Source organism: Phascolarctos cinereus, unplaced genomic scaffold, assembly GCF_003287225.1.
Source record: "Phascolarctos cinereus isolate Bilbo 61053 unplaced genomic scaffold, phaCin_HiC Scaffold_726;HRSCAF=1367, whole genome shotgun sequence".
In the NCBI taxonomy this organism is placed as follows: domain Eukaryota; kingdom Metazoa; phylum Chordata; class Mammalia; order Diprotodontia; family Phascolarctidae; genus Phascolarctos; species Phascolarctos cinereus.
Genome location: NW_027556098.1, coordinates 409,703,596 through 409,717,301, shown reverse-complemented (window position 1 = coordinate 409,717,301; position 13,706 = coordinate 409,703,596).

The following is a 13,706-nucleotide window of genomic DNA, read 5'->3' as shown; positions in this document are numbered from 1 at the left end:
CACATAACACTTACTAGCTGTGTGACCCTGGGCAAGTCACTTAACCCCTTTGCCTAGCCCCCCCCCAAAAGAAAGCACCTACTATGTGCCAGGCATTGTGCTAAGCAAGCACTGGGGATACAGAAAGAGGCAAAAGATGGCCCCTGCCCCCAAGGAGCTTACAGTCTGATGGGAGAAGGGAAAGATAACATGCAAATAAATATGTACAAAGCAAGCTATACATAGGATAAATAGAAATAATTAACAGAAAGAAGGCACTAGAATTAAGATGGGTTAGGGTAGGCTTCCTGTAGAAGATAGGATTTTAGTTGGGACTTAAAGAAAGCCACAAAATTGGGGTAGCTAGGTGGTGCAGTGGATAGAGCACCGGCCCTGAAGTCAGGAGGACCTGAGTTCAAATCTGGCCTCAGATCAAACACTTAACACTTACTAGCAGTGTGACTCTGGGCAATTAACCCCAATTGCCTAAAAATAAAAAATTTTTTAAAAAAGCCAAGAAATCCAGTAGGTGAAGATGAAGATGTAAGGCATTCCAGGCATGAGGGATAGCCAGAGGAAATGCTCAGAGCTGAGAAATAGAGTGTCTTGTTTGTGGAACAGCCAGAAGACCAGTGTCTCTGGATCAAAGAGTAAGCTAGAAAGTAAGGTGTTCGAGGTCTGGAAATGTTGGGGGGTGGGAGTGAGGAGAGGCTAGATTATGAATGGGTACTGAGTCAATTTCCAGTTAATGAATTAAAAAACAAGTCCATAGATGCCCATTTGAAAGCCCCTTCTCTACAGAAAGCCTGACAAGAAATCACCCAACCTTCACTTGAATACTTTCCAGGAAGGCAAAGTTCATTACCTCCTGGGGAAGCCCCCTGTATTGTAGAACAGCCCTCACTGTTAAGAAGCCTTTCTTCTACATTGAGTCCAAATCTGCCTCTTTTCAAAGAAAGAGAAAAGGGACCTATATATGCAATAGTATTTATGGCAGCTCTCTTTGTGGTGGCAAAGAATTGGAAACTGAGGCAGTGCCCATCTATTGGGGAGTAGCTGAATATGAATGTGATCCATCTGAAACGGTGAAAGGGATTATTTCAGAGAAACCTAGGGAAACTTGTAGGAACTGAAGCAAAGTCAACTGTACTGAACTGGGAATGCAATTTATTCAAAAACAACATTATAAGGACAAACAACTTTGAAAGACTTGGGAATTCTGATCAACACAGTGGCCAACCACAGTTCCAAAAGACTCAAGATGAAACATGGGACCCACCTCCAGATAGAGAGCTGATGGACTCCAAGGGCAGACTGAGACATAATGTTTCTGGACATGGTCAATGTGGGAATCTCTTTTGATTGACTGTACATATTTGTAATAGGGGATTTGGATTTTCTTGCTTTCTCAGTGAATGGGAGGGAAAGGAAAGGAAAGGGAAGGCATAGAAGGTCAATCTTCATGATAACAAAATTCATTTAATTTTTTAAAAATCTGCATCTCTGTAACTTCATCTTAATCTTGCTCTCTGGGGCCAGATACAACAGTTCTTATCTCTTTCCCAACACAGACCTTTGAACATTTGAAGAGTCAAGTCAAGTCCCCACCCCAAAATCTTCCCTTCTACAGCCTCAAAACGCCATGTCTTTCTACCCATCCCACATAGTGTGTTTTCCAGGCCCCATCACCAGGCCCAGTCCTGTCCTGAGGGATCTCAAATAAGAAAAGAGGGATGGGTATGGAGATGGAGGTGGGGGAGGTGGGGCTTCAGGAATCGGGGATGGAGAAGAAACGTCTCAGAACCAGGGCCTGGTGGGGATGGGATGGTGTTGGAGACAAAGAGTTGCAATGAATTTGAAATTCTTGGCCTTGAAAGACTCTAGGGGAGGTAGGCCTGAAGGACAACAGGAGGGAGGGGCAGAATTCTGCCCTATGGGCCCTTCTGAAATGGTCATAGTCTTTGGGCACAACCCCTTGTTTGGGCTCCATGTGGAGGTTCAAACATTCTGGGACCATTATCCTCTACTACTAAACTCACCGGTAATCACTGGTTCTGCTTCCATCCCAAATTCCAAGGTCTTGTCACTCATCCAGTGCTGGATAGAGCACCTGAAGCACTCATCATTAGCTATCATTTATATAACATTTTAAGTTTTGCAAAACACTTTAACAAGTGTCTCATTTTGTCCTCACGACAACCCTGAAAGGGAAGTGCTTATCCATTCTAATCCCCACTTTACAGGTGAAGCAACATTCAGCATTAAGCTCCTTTGCCGCCTCCTCCCTCAGGTCCCCAGCTATTGGCTGGTCAGGCAGTAGGGGAGGCTGGGCTAGCTCCCTGACTAGAACTGGTAAGATAAGGTTCCTTTCAAGAAAACCCTCTGAGAGTCCTCCAGGCCTTGGGAAACCCCAGTGCTCCCAGATGGGACTCACCTTGAAAGGCTGGAGGAGCTCACAGACAGGAGAGATTCCAAGGGGCCAAGGCTGGCCATGAAGCCTCCCTGGAGTGAGGTATGGGCCAACCTCAGCTGGGACCCAAAGGATTCAAAGGCTGGGAGAGTATTGAGAAGAGGGAGGAAGACACAGACAAAGGGTGAAGCCCAAGCATTAACAGACCAGACCGCTCTATCTTCTCATCTTTGTCCTCTTGTCCACCCACCTAGAACAGCCCCATTCACCACCAGCCAACAGGAACCTCAGGTGCAGAGAAGGCAGAGGAAGCACCTTGCGCTTCAGGAGACTCCCGAGTCCTGATGTCCTCTTTGGCTCTGGAGCCCCAGGTGAACGTTTAAATAACATCTCAACCAATAGGAGAGGAAGATCTAAACAAACGGAACCCGTCAGAGGCACACATGTCAGAAATCAAAGGTGTGGGAAGAAAGTCTATGATTCAGGTGTTGGGACAAGAGAGTGGAGATTAAGTAGTAATGTGGTATTATTGGAACAAAAAGGCAGTTCTCAGCCGGCTGCAAAGGAAATGAGCCTTTGTCAGCTACGTCAGGCGTCTCAAAGGTCCTGGCTCCCTGAATCAGGGCTGGCTGCCCAGCCTAAGGCCTCTTGGAGAGAGAAGAGGATTGCTCACATGGCTTCTAATGATAAGCGAAATGGTGATAAGGGTTTAAAAGTGACGATATGTCCCCAATTGCTAAACGGTGAAAGGATATGAACAGGCAGTTTTCAGAAGAAGAAATCAAAGCTTTCAGCAGTCACATTTCAAAATGCTCTAAATCACTACCGATGAGGGAAATGCAAATTAAAACAACTCTGAGATGCCACTTCACTCCTATCGGATTGGCTAACAAGAAATGACTAAATTGGTTAAAGAAAATGACAAATCCTGGAAGGGATGTGGAAAAATTGGGACACTAATGCATTGTTGGTGGAGTTGTGAACTAGTCCAGCCTTTCTAGAGAACAATCTTGAACTATGGCTGAAGACCTATAAAGCTGTGCCATGCAATACCGCTGCTAGGTCTATATTACAAAGAGATCAAAGAAAAGGGAAAAGGACCCACATGTACAAAAATATTTATAGCAGCTCTCTTTGTGGTAGCAAAGAACTGGAAATTAAGGAGATGCCCATCAATTGGGGAATGACTGAACAAGTTATTGTATATGAATGTGATGGAATACCGTTGTGCTATAAGAAATGATGAGCAGGGGGCAACTAGGTGGCACAGTCAACAAACATGTATTATTAGATAGAGCTCTGGCCTTGGAGTCAGGAGGACCTGAGTTCAAATCCAGCCTCAGACACATAACACTTACTAGCTGTGTGACCCTGGGCAAGTCACTTAACCCCATTGCCTAGCCAAAAACAAAAGAAAGAAAGAAAGAAAGAAAGAAAGAAAGAAAGAAAGAAAGAAAGAAAGAAAGAAAAGAAAAGAAATGATGAGCAGGCACATTTCAGAAAAATCTGGAAAGACTTGCATGAACTGATGCTGAATAAAGTGAGCAGAACCAGGAGAACACTGTACACAGTAACAGCAACATTGTAATAATGATTAGCTGTGAAAGACTTGGCTACTCTGATTAAGACAATGATCTAAACAATTCCAAAGGACACGTGATGAAGAATGACATCCACTTTTTTTTTAGGCAATTGAGGTTAAGTGACTTGCCCAGGGTCACACAGCTATTAAGTGTCAAGTGTTTGGTCTGAGGCCAGATTTGAACTCAGGTCCCCCTGACTTCAGGGTCAGTGCTCTATCTACTACACCACCTAGCTGCCCCAACATCCACCTTTAAAGAGAAAAATTAGAAACTCTGAATGTAGATTGAAACATACTCTTTAAAACTTTATTTTTATTGTTTTATTTTGTTTCTGTTTTCTTTTGCAACATGGCTAATGTGGAAATGTCTTCTATGACCTCACATGCACTATTAAAATGAAATTGTCTTCTCATGGAGGGAGAAAGGTGGAAAGGAGAAAGAGAATTTGGAACTCAAAATTAAAAAAAAATTATTGTTAAATTTTTTACATGTAATTGGGAAATATTTAACAAATTAAATAAAAAATAATTTTAAACATAAAAGTGACAATGTGGAGGAGGAAGGGACCTGGTTTTGCCATTCTGGTACTTACTACAATGAATTATTTGGATGGTACAAGAATGATGGGAAGGGGTGGGTGCCTATGCATTAGCTCCAAGTGAGGTTCCCTTCCAGAGGAGTTGAAGCCCTCAGACAATCTTGGTGAGTTTAAGAGGAATTCACTGGATAAAGACGAAACGCTATTCCCCAATAGATGTGGTCAAGAATATGAACCAGCTGTTCTCGAAAGAAGAATTCCAGTTTATTACCACATGAAAGAATGCTCCAAATTTTTGTTAATAAAAGAAACGAAGCAGTGGATAGAGTACTGGCCCCGGAATCAGGAGGACCTGAGTTCAAATCCGGCCACAGACACTTAACACTTACTAGCTGTGTGACCTTGGGCAAGTCACTTAACCCCATTGCCCAGCAAATAAATAAATAAAAATAAAAGAAATGAAAGTCAAAACAAGGATGTTGTCATATCTTGCAAATTGGCAAAGATGACAAAAGATATGAATAGTCAATGTTGGAGGGGCTGTGGGAAGATGAGCATATTGGTACATTGTTGGTGGAGGGCTGAAGCAGTACAACTATTTTGGAAAGCAATTTAGAATTGTGTGATTAAAGTGATTAAAATGTCTATAGTCCTTGACTCAGAGATTTCAATACTAGGCTTATTACTCAAAGACTATGGATGAGAAAAAAGGTCCCCAGACGGATTTTTTTTCCTGCTGTATTTATAGAAGTACTTTTTGTAATAGCAAATAATTTGTAATAGCAAATTTAAAAAAAAATTGGAAACAAAGTAGATGGCCTTTGTGGAATAGCTAAACAAATTATGACACATGGATGGAATGAAATGTTATGGTGCTTCGTCCCTGCTGTGTAAATAATGGAATATTACTGTGCTGCTAGAAGTGATAAATATGATGAATACAGAGAAGACGCAAGGAAAAGGGAGGACACATTCATTAAGTGCTTATGATGCGCCAGGCACTAAACTAATCACTTTCCAAATATTATTTCATTTAATTCTATCAGCAACCCTGCAAGGTAGATGCTGTTATTATCCTTATTTTACTGTGGAGGAAATTGAGGCAAACAGAGGTTAAATGACTTTCCTAGGGTCACACAGCTGGTAGGCCTCTGAGGTTGGTTCTCTACTCACTGCGCCCCCTAGGGGCCTACAAGAAGAATGATAAGATTTACATAAAGTGATACAGAGTGAAGCAAGGCCAAGGGAACAATATATACTACGACTGCAACAATGTAAATGGACAGAACATGCACAAAACAGTGAAAAGTAAATGTAGCAAGAGTGCAGAAGTGGGAGTTCCACAGGTGTGGTGCATATTTCCAGAGTTTTTCAGTTATGGTCATCAGTACTGCTTATTTTTTAGCTTCTTTTATTTTTATTTTATGGTGCTATAGGGCAGCTAGGGGGCTCCATAGTACACAAAGTGCCAAGCCTGGAATCAGGAAGACTCATATTCCTGAATTCAAATGTGGCCTCATATACTTTCTAGCTGTGTGACCCTGGGCAAGTCACTTCACCCTGTTTACCTCAGGTTCCATATCTATAAAAAATGAACTGGAGAAGGAAATGGCAAACCACTCCAGTATCTTTGCCAAGATAACCCCAAATAGTGGCAGCTAGGTGGCGCAGTAGGTACAACTCTGGCCCCATTTCCTCACCAAAAAGCTTAAAAAAAAAAAGACAAATGGGGTCACAAAAAGTTAGATATGACTTAACAACAACAAGAATTTTTTCTTTGAAAAATGTTGTTATATGGGATTGATCTTTGGAAGAGGGAAGAGAAATGATCCTGGGAGAGATTCTGGTGATTAAAAAAAGGTAGAAATAAAATTTTTAAAACAAAAATAAAGGTATTTTCTGGAATGCCTAGATGTTATGTATTTAGCAACCATAGGTGAGCTTTCCTTCCAGGGGAGTCAAAGCCCTTGGTGGACTTCTAGGGAGAAAGTGGGACTCACTAGAATGGGGGGAGATACTCAAAGTGATAACCTACATAGGTCTCCAAGGTGTCCTAAGAGTGTGAATCCCATAGAGGCAAAATGGTCTTAGGATTACTGGAGAGACGTCCCCTAGTCCATCAGAAGAACACAATCCAAATAACTCAGAGCAATGCTCAATAGAGACAGTCCAGGTCCCTTGTTTTCCCATAGGAGATCCCAAAGGATCACAGATTTTATCTGGAAGGGACCTTACAGGCTATTTAATCTATCCCTCTCATTTTCGGGTTGAGGAACTGTAAGGTTCAATGACTTTCCTAAGGTCACAACCTGTAGTAAAGTGGGAGAGGTAGGATTCAAATCCAGGTCCTCTGACTCCAAATTCAGCACACATACTGTCGTATGGCTCCTTCTAACATCTGGAGCCACATACACGGAGGGAAAATTCTCCTCTTAAAAGAAGTCCAGAAACCTGAACTCTCAAATTTGCAATTACTTTCAAGGCACCCCCTGAAGCTGGTTCTGTCCAAGAAATGCCCCATCTGTGGCTAGAAGACTAGATTGCAACTCTCTTCAACTTGGAATTGCTAGAGAGGCTATCATTAGGGACTTCCTTAGAATGGTGACTATCAAGAACTCCACTCTCTAAACAACAGGGATAAAACTGTCACATGACTCTCCAAAGCTGCTGTTAATGACTCCAGGGAAGGGTGACAAAAACCCTACACTCACAGCAGAAGGTGAAGCAGTATGATGGAGTGTTCTGCAGGAGGACCAGCAAGGTGGAAGGCTGGATGGAAAGCCACTCCCTACCACACAGAGGGATCCGGAAGCTTAACTATTTACAAAATAGACTCATGGGAATGGGAGGCATACAAAGACAATTCATCACAACCTCTTTTTCCCTGTGGAAAACAATGAAAGGTTATAAACCAATTTTTGGACTGAAAAAACAGAGTGAGACCATTATGTGGTGGTGATGATTATGCTGTGAAATATCATACCCTAGGCAGCTAGGTGGAGCAGAGAGGTGTGCTTGGAGTCAGGAAAGCCTGAGTTCAAATCCTGCCTTAGACATTAGCTGTATGATTTTGGGAAAGTAACTTAATTTCTGTCTGCCTCAGTTTCCTCATCTGTAAAGTAGCACCTATCTCCCAGGGTTGCTGTGAAGATCAGATAAGATATTTGCAAAGGAGTTAGCACAGTGCCTAGAGCAGAATAGGCACTACACAAATGCTAGCCACTGTTGTTGTTGTTATTATTATTATTATTATTATTATTATTATTATTACCACTAAGGCAGTTAAATGGGTAGGGTACTGGGCCTAAAAGACCTGAGTTCCAATCCACAGTTTACTAGCTGTGTGCCCCTAGGCAAGTGATGTAACCTCTCTCTGAGTCAGTTTCCTCAGCTGTAAAATGGGGAGCAAAATAGCATTTACTTTCCAGGACTGTTATGAGATCACGCAACATAATATTTATAAAGCCCTCAGCGTAGCACCTTGCACATTGTAGATGCTTGATAATAGATGCTTGTTCTCTTGCCCCTAGGAAGGTAGAACACAGGAATTCGTGATCCTGGAGCTCATACAATTGTTTTGGACAAGCCCGGTGGAAGACAAGAAAGGGAAATGAACATTTTTCAGATATTTTCCAGAACAATGGAGCAGTCAGGGGCTTATATCCTGTATCTTTTCCAATTTCATTCAAAAACTACTTTCAACCATAATATGACTGTTTTCTTTTGAGTCATGTGAAGCTAGGAAGGAGAAAAGAATCTTAGTGGGGCACGAGCTATAGCTGGACCTTTTCCCAGAGCTGAAACTCAGGTGGGGACAAATGGGTTAGTTTGTGCTTTTGTTATTTTTGCGCAGGCGTGTTCGACTATTTGTGACCCCATGGACCATAGCACGCCAGGCCCTTCTCACCTCTACTGTCTCTCAAAGTGTGTCCAAGTTCATGTTCGTTGTTCCCATGACACTATCCATCGCATTTGCCATCCCCTTCTCCTTTTGCCTTCAATCTTTCCCAACATCAGGGTGTTTTCCATGAGTCCTATCTTCTCATTATGTAGCCAAAGTATTTCAGCCTCAGCTTCAGTATTTGACCTTCCACTGAATAGCTTGAATGAATTTCTTTGAGTATTGACTGATTTGATCTCCTTGCTGTTCAAGGAACTCACAAACGTCTTCTCCAGCCAAGTGTCTGGACTCCAGAAAGTGTCAATTCTGCAGCACATAGCTTTCCTTATGGTTTAACTCTCATAGCCATATGTTGCTACTGGAAAAACCATAGCTTTGTCTGTACGGACCTTTGATAAACTTATGAAATATTATAAGTGATCTTACATTTTAAACACTAGGCCCAGCTTAGAGGAACAGAGGCCAGAGAAGTGCCCAGCAGCTGTGTGGAGGAAGTGTTGGGAAGGGAGAGAATGAATGCAGGAAGACCAAGGGGAAGTCTGGTGCAATAGTCCTAGGAAGAGTGGGGAAGACATGGAGAGAGGAGAATGATTGTGTGAAGAGAGAAGGAGATGGACAGAACAGGTGTTGTGGAGGCAGATTGGACAAGATTTTGCAACTGTTGGGCTATAGAAGGTGAAGGAAGATGATTCTGAGATTTCCAACCTGGGTCTTTGACAAAAATAGAGAAATCAATAGCTCTTCTCAACAATGCAACGATTTACGACAATTCCAAGGGAATCATGACAGAAAATGTTGTCCACATCCAGAAAAAGAACTATGGAGTCTGAATGCAGATCAAAGCATACTATTTTCTCTCTCTTTTTTTTCTTTCTTGTGATTTTTCTCTTTTGTTTTGATTCTTCTTTCACAACATGACTAATGTGGAAATATGCTTAATATGTGTCTACATGTATATCCTATAGCAGATTGCATGTCGTCTTGGGGAGGGGGCAGGAGAAAGAGGGAGAAAAAAATCTGGAACTCAAGATCTTGTAAAAGTGAACTACTAAGTGGGGGAAAAAATAAAGGTGCCAGACAGGAAAAAAAATATAAAAAACAGAGAAATCAAGAGGAAGAGGTGGTTTTAGGGGGAAAGATCAGAGGATGATATGGTTATAACTGGAAGCACCTTCAAGGGCCATCTAGTTTGACTCCCTCAACTTACAGATGGGAAAACTGAGTTCTAGAGAGGTAAAGTGGTTTACCTCATATCATACAAGCTAGCACTGGAGACAGAATTTGAACCCAGATCCCCGGATTCTGGAGCTATTGCTCAGATAATTAATTCTCTTTGGGGGGGCAATGCATTAATTTAGTTAATGATTAATCACTGCTAATTAAATGGTATCTAATAATTAAGTTGGTGGTTTAATTATTATTCATTTGGGTATTAATTCTCTTTTGTTGAGTTTAAGATGCCTATAGGAGCTATCTATCAGGCAGTTGGTGATGTGGGACTGGGGCTCAAGAGAAAAATAAAGGTTGATAGATTTGGGGGATGTGCAGCTTGAGATAAAGAGAAGGAACAGGCCACAGGAATTAGACGAGTTGAACTAGGAGGTCAGCCTGTTTAAGTGGACGCTTGACTTGACATCACGTGTGTATAAAGATATCTCCAAGGGTATAAGGGCAAAGAGAAAGCTATGGTCCTGATCTCCTTGGGAAAGGAGAAAGAATGATCCCAGGACCAGGATCTGAAAAGGGCCCTATGTCTCCTCTGGAGGTTACTCAGAGATGTCCTCCTGCTGATCCAGAATGGGCGTTTCTGAGTGTACCAATGACAGCCACACTCCCAGAGGGCTTCCTGGAGGAGCTGGGGGGGGGGAGCAAAGGAGGGGGAGGAGAACCCAGTTTGAGCACGGAATGAGTAGGAGGCCTGGGGAAACTCCAGACGAGGGCGAAAGATCCCTGGAAGAAGTCTGAAAAGATAAAGGCATTCTTTAAGGAAGTGGTCTGACCACCAGAGGGCGTGCTTGTATTGAGGACTGCACTTAATAAGAGGCGGAGTGGGGGTGGGGTCAAGACCGGAAAAAGGAGGGCTTGTACTGATCATGGAAACCAAATAGGGTCATTTCTGTCTGTTGTCCTTCAGAGGACAATCCTTTATCTGTCATCAGAGCTTGAGGGGTCCGAGCCCAAAGGACCCTTTGAGAACAAACCTTTTGCTTTACAAATCAGTCAGTCAAACATTTATTAGACACTTATGGCATACCAGGCAGTGTTCTAAGCACTAAAGTTTCCCCAAGTTAGTGGCAAACACAGAGGAGGTGTCCTGATGCCCAGTTCAGGGCTCTTTGTGGCTATATTTTGTCTGGAACAGACTCTGTGCCCTAGAAGGGGCCTTAGAGACCATCTAATCTGGTCACTCATTTTACAGGGGATGAAAGAGAAGCCCAGGGAGGGGCCTTGCTCCAGGTCACCCATGGAGACACAACTAGATGCCAGTTGTCCTCAAAGCCCCATCAAGCCTTTTTCTCTTGTCTCTGAGTGGGAGGAGTGCTGGGGGCTGACGGATGGACGGACTGAGGAAGGTGCCCCAGTGGGGGTGGGGTGCGGCTCTCCCCACCGGGGCTTCCACTGAGCCCTGCCCACCTGACACAGAGGGATTAGGGATTAGCACTCCCACCTGCTCTGAAATAGATGGATCAGACTGGACACCTCTGGACACCTGGCAGCTGGCCCTGGCTGAGGGGGAAGGGTCCTGGCAGGGATCCAGACCCCAAGGCCAGGAGAAGCAAGAAGAGAGCTGTGGAGGAGGAGAGAGTCACACTGGGAGGCCTGGAGGAGCTTTCAGTATCCCTGGAGAGACTGCTGGGCTGGAAGCTGGGAGACCTGGGACTGAATCCTGTCTTTCTCACTCAGTCTGGGACCTTCTCTGAATCATTTCATTTCTACTTCACCTTCTGGAAAATGAGAGGGGCAGGGGGACACTTTGAATGACCTTTAAGATCCCTCCCAGCTCTGACGCTCTGTGTTCTTAAAAAAAAAATTGATTTAAAATTTTTCCCTGTTCTAAGGTTCCTCCCAGTCCTGTGATTCCCACCTTGGAAGACCCTCCCCTGCCTCACCCCTCCTCTCCCTCCCTCTTCTCCCTAGGATTGAAAAACTCCCTTCCTTAGGGAAGATGCCTAGACCAGCCAGATCTCATTCTTCTCCAGGCTCCTTTCAGACCTTTCTCTATCTCCCCACACTGGTACCTACAGCTGTCTTACTCTCCCATCCCTCTTTTCAGTTTCTTTTAATGTGCCGCCCTTCCCCATTAGAATATAAGCACCCTGAAGGCAGGGGCTGTCTTTCTGTGCTTGCTTAGCCCAGGGCCCGGCATATAGTAAGCACTCCATATATGCTTGTGAACCGACTAATTTGGCCAGTCTACTGCTCACCTCCCACATATTAGCTGACCACCCTTTTGTAATCACACATTTCCTGAACTTGGAGAGAGAGCTGGCCTTAGAGCCAGGACGATGTGAGTTCAAGTCCTCCCATGGACACATATTGGTTGTGTGACCCTGAACAAGTCTCTTAACGTAGGGCAGCTTTCTAAAAGGCAGAGGTGTTCTTCACTGCTAGGAGCTTCCTCCTTATCCGGGGATTGCTGAAAACAGGTCCGGTCCCTATTTGGTGTTGTCGTAAAGACGTTTCAGTCCCGTCTCAGCTCTCATTTACCTTTTATCTTATCTTACCAATTTGAATTATTTAGTCTTTGCCACATCTTTGTTGTTGTGGAGTAGTTTCAGTTGTGTCTGACTTTTCATGACCCCATTTTGGGGTTTTCTTGGCCGAGATACTGGAATGGTCTGCATTTCCTTCTCCAGTTCATTTGACAGAGGAGGAAACTGAGGCAAACAGGGTGAAATGACTTGCCCAGGGTCACACAGTGTCTGAGGCTTGTGCCACTTCATAAGTGAAGTCATTCAGTTCTAGTCAATTCACGGAGCACTTCTTGAGCCCCTAGATTGCCTGAAAGACAAAAACTAAACAATACTTAACCTCAAGGAGCTTCCATTCTAATGGAGATAATTTTGAGATTACCTCCACTTCGTTTGTTGGTTGTCTCTGGAGGAGCCCCTGGAGGGCAGGGTTTAGCCCAGTGTTAGGCACAAAGTAGCCTCTTAATAAGTGTTTGTGAACTTGGAAAGAACATACATAGGGCTAAATTAAGCCCTGGGGTTACAAAGAACACCCTAAGAAGGTCTCTGCCCTTATGGGGTTCACAGGTGGAGACATTATGCAAAGAACCCTAGATGTAGACTGCATAGCTCCTAGCTTCACTAACTAGAAGGAGCATTGGCAAAGGCTTCCTGGAGAAGGTGAGATTGTAGCTGGGATAAAAAGGAAGCCAGGAAAACCAGGGGGCAGAGATGAGGAAGAAGAGAGCTCCAGGCCCAGGGTACAACCAGTTAAAATGATCCGGAGTCAGATGGAATGCCTCCCGTGTGCGGCATTTCCTAGGATCACTGAATCAGAGAGAGATCCGATGGTTCTTTTGGTGAAAGCTGAGGGCCAGCACCCTTTCCTGGAGGGTAATGATGGTCAGTCCATAAGCACTTATTAAGCACTTACTGTGTGCCAGGCATTGTGCTAAGAGCTGAGGATACAAAGAAAGGCAAAAGGCAAGGTAAATGAAAGGGAGTAAGGTATAAGAAGATTGGAAAGGTAAGAAGAGGCTAGGTGAAGAAGGGCTTTAAAAGCCAAACAGAGGGTTTTATATTGGATCCTAATGAAGAGGCAGAAAAGAGTGCTTGAGGCAGATAGAGCAAGCAGGATGTGAGACAGGAGATAAGATGCAGGACGTGACCAGCCAAAGAAGTGATCAAAGAAGACTGTGCATTGAAGCCCCCATCGTGGACTTACCTGTGTGCTTTCACAAAGCACCCCTAATTCCAGAACAGCTTTTCCGCTTCCCTTTCCTGTTCTCTTTGCTTATAACCTCCGGACGACCTGATATCCCAGGCATTTTGGAACCATGCTAGCTCCTCCCCTTCTCTTGTCCCCTTCCTCCATTCCATAAAATTGTATTTAAACCACACCTTTGCTTCCTACAGGAAGCTGGGGTGCTCTGCTCCCTCAGGGGAACAGGGCCTGCCGCCTATGTTCTGCCTCCCATGTGGAGTAGAGCCCACTGGGGCTCTGCCTCATGGGCAGCAGGACCGCTTGGGGGGCATCACCTCAATAAATGCCTTTCTTTAACTTGGAGACTGTCCGAGTGAATTCTTTCAGGACACTAGGACCCACACATCTATTCCTCATCAT